A 3,899-nucleotide genomic window follows, 5' to 3' on the forward strand; every position below is an offset into this window, starting at 1 on the left:
GTTTCCATCGCTCTAAAGCATGTTTTCAAAAGGTGATCAGCGGTCGTGGCTTACAATCGAGGTTGCCCGTGGCAAAAATGCAACAGAATGCTATCGAGGATTAGTGGAAGCCTTTGGAGCAAATGCTTTACCATATAGGACAGTAGCACGATGGATTCAAGCATCTCGTCTTTTTTCGTCATTAAGCCTTTTCACAACATGCTTTAGAGCGATGGAAACGAAACTCCTCACTTTAACGCCACGCAACAACTACCCTTCTAAGCAAATTGACTGTTTTTTGCACTCTACACATCGACAACAGCGCCACCTCACCGCTCCCATACCCTATTTACGCATGCGCGTAAAATTTAAACTAAACTAACTAAAATTTAATAACTAAAATAAAATTTAATAACTTAAACTAAAATTTAAATTTAAGTGCATCTAAATCCGGCAACATTTTAGTTAAATAGTTTTTAATTTTTTTAAAATTTAGTAAGTTACTTCATATTATTACTATAGTTACTATTATCATAGTTACTTAAATATTTAATTTAAGATCTACGCTATTTCAGTTTGTAGTGTGGTAATAGTTAGTAATGTAAATAAATCCCCGACTGAAAATTCTGCACTCTTTTAAAATAACATATGCAGGGTGAATAAATATTAGTTAGCTAAACTTAGAGAATTTTTCAAATTTACTCATTTAAAATTACTCAATCTAATTTCCATTTTAAAGCTACAATTTCTTAAAAATAATCGCCGTTTGAGTTTTTCTATTCTGATTTCTTTAGTCTATCATCTTTGAATAGTACATAAAGATATGTTATAGAATAATATATTTCGGTAATTTTTATACTATTGTATTAATACAATTGTTTTCCTTTGGTAACACTGATATACTTTCAGAAAGTACCTTTTGACAACAAATCTGCGAGTTGAAAATAATTTATATATTTTAATTGACTTATATTTAAATATGTTTATTTATGGTTAAAACTTTAATGGACTTTTCTGAGGTCTGTTCTAAGCTTATATTAATTTTTTTACATTATATTTTGGTTAAATAATCGACGAAATTTAAGTATTTCTAACTTTCTTTTAATATAAAAAAATGTAATATCTAAGCTCTTTCTGAAAAAAAACTTTACGAGTAATTAAGTCTTAACAAGAATTAAAATATTCAAAAATTATTTCGAAAAAAATCAGTTTTCTTGTCTCAAAACTAACATGAACCATTTTTAAGATTTGAATTTGCTTAAGTTTTAAAAACTAACATCCGGTTTAATTGCTTTACTTGATCCAAACGCTCTTTAATGATCCAATTAAATTGGATATTGTAAAATACTTTGTAAAAATATAACTGAATAAAGTTAATCAAAAACCGATTTCAACTCCATTGGTTTTAAATATCAAACAAAAATGACAATTTATTTAGTCTTTTGAATGGCCTATCTTAATTTTCTTGTGATTGTTAAAGTTTTCTATTAAAAAAAATCATCTTTACAAAAGTTTTTTACTTCATGCTAAGATATCGTAACTTTAAGGAGATTTTACGATAATTGGAGAAGCATATTTGTGAATTTTTCTTAAACTTAACGAAAGCACTTAGTTTTTTTCTGATGATATTTACATTTTTAAATCCTTTTAAAGCAACTGAGCTGTAAAAAGCAACAAGGTCATTATAGAAAATTTTTCCGTGCAAGTTTTTCTCCCACCAAATCTTCTTTCTTTTTTTTCTTTTCCATACATTTTTAACCCATGCCTATATCATATAACTTTTATTTAGAAGGACCTGAAGCTTAAATACGTTTTTTGTAGCTTAGTTTTTTCTATTCCATAAATTAAAAGAATATTTTTTTAACTCTTATTTTGAAATTCGAGTTCGAAAATTATATCTTACTTCGAAAAGGGTTTGTGCACTGTAAGAAGTGAAGTGTTCCCCTCAAAAGCTTTTTTTAAAGAAAATAATAATTAAAATACACATTTAATAAACTCATAGAATTTCTTAAAGGAAATCTCATTAAAATTTCTCACTTAACTTCTTTCCTTTCTCTACGGTTGATATAACTTCAAAGGAATAAACTTCTACTCGGTTCCATTTGTCTCCATTTAAAATAATTGATTTTTTTTTTAAATTGGCGTAAAAATATTTAAATGTTTTATTTTAACTTTCATTCTTGAACGTTAATGCGGGTTTCAAAACACAAATTAGTTCAATCTTATTAAAATTATAACATTCTAATTAATTTTCCTTAGTTCGCCGTAACTTAAGTGAAAAAAGAAGTAACTTTCATGTCTTAATTAAACGTGTTACGTTGAAAGTTGTAAAAATAATTTTTTGCGCTGATGTGTCGAATAAGACTAGTTTTTTTATTTTTATATTTGTATCTTCAATACTGAAACTAAAGTTTTATTTTGAAATTTTACTACACGAACTTATATTTTCAATAAATAAATTATTATTCTTTTATTTAACTGAATCGCTTTTGAAATTGTTTAAAAGTCAATTCCTGATACATTTTTATTTAACTTCGTATTATCTAAAAGATTATTTAATTAAAATGAGTTGCATCAAAGGAAATTTTCTGAGGTAGTTGTTATAAATCATAGAACGATTCCAATCTAGGAACATTCAAGTATTATAAGTTTTTAAACTGCTTTTCTTCTTCATAAATCTGAGTATTTTTTTATGTATTCAGATCTGTTGTAAAGATACATCGGACATATACTCATTTTGTCATTGTTAGCTTTATTTCAAAATTTTTCCTTATGAAATGTGGGCCTATTTTGTGATTTTCGGTTGAAGTTCAGGCTTGGTTAAAGAAAATTTTGATTTTGAAGCGAATAATTGAAATTTTGATTTACTGATTCGTTATTGCCTTTGTATCCAGTTTTAATATCAAGGATTTTGTTCTCCCTACACACTGAATTTATGATTTTGGCACATTTTGCTTTTTTTTCACTTTGAGATAAGATCGAGGGGACAACATGAATAATTTTAGAAACAATTGCGAGGCATTCAATAGAGGGTTTGGATTTCTTAAATATTAGAATTGTTAATATTAATAATTAGAATTAAATATTGGAAATCCCATGGATAATCCTTCTATAATGCTTAAATGCTTAATTTAAAGCTTAAATTTATTTTTCGTCTCAACTCTATTTTTTTGTAAAAATATTAGTTTAAGTCCTTATTTTGGCCAGAAATTTTCAAATTCTGAAAATCATTACTTCTGTTTGGAGGTAAAAAATGTTCTTGAAGTATTTCAACTGCCTATTTAAAAGAATTATAATTTAAAGAATATCGAGGAATAATTATAATTTCAATGAGGAATCCCGAATAAATTTTTGAAATTTTTGAAATTTTCATTCCTGATCCAAGTTTCAATCTTATTCCAAGCTTGTTTCTGAAAATGGGTGAGCCAGGCTTTGAGCTGGACACCAATGACTGGTTTCAACGTGAATATGTTAGGTCTTTTTTTAAAATTTATACATTAATAATTCATTTCCTGATTCGCCCAGGAAGGACTTGGCTAAGTAAGGAAATAAAGCAAACATGCGGGGGAAAAGATGTGTTTTGTTTAATCATTTTATATCATAGAGTGGGCATTCAATCCACTGAAAACTATGTGCTTCAACTTATATATTAGGAATTTTAAACGGAAAGTCTTCCAGATCACATGTTTTACAAGAGGTAATTCAACAATTTTATTAGGCCAGTACAATCCATTGGAGTCCTTCTACGGGACTTCTCGTTTCCTTAAGGAAAAAACTTATGATAATTACAGTATCCTCTATTCTTTTTCTGTAGTATGATGTGAAAGAAGTGAATTGCTAATTCTGTGAACAGGTTTCGTTCTGATCAATAAATTAAAGAGAATTATGACGAAGAACATGAAATTTTTTTAAAGTTTATA

The 3,899-nt window shown here is 27.4% G+C and overlaps 1 protein-coding gene across 2 annotated transcripts in view; it reads left to right on the forward strand.

The window, feature by feature from the left end:
* Positions 1-3,899, forward strand: part of LOC107455088 (CUGBP Elav-like family member 2) — a 751,728-nt gene that overhangs the window by 34,198 nt on the left and 713,631 nt on the right. The gene's annotated exons all lie outside the window — the stretch shown is intronic.

Source organism: Parasteatoda tepidariorum, chromosome X1 (genome assembly GCF_043381705.1).
Source record: "Parasteatoda tepidariorum isolate YZ-2023 chromosome X1, CAS_Ptep_4.0, whole genome shotgun sequence".
Classification (NCBI taxonomy): domain Eukaryota; kingdom Metazoa; phylum Arthropoda; class Arachnida; order Araneae; family Theridiidae; genus Parasteatoda; species Parasteatoda tepidariorum.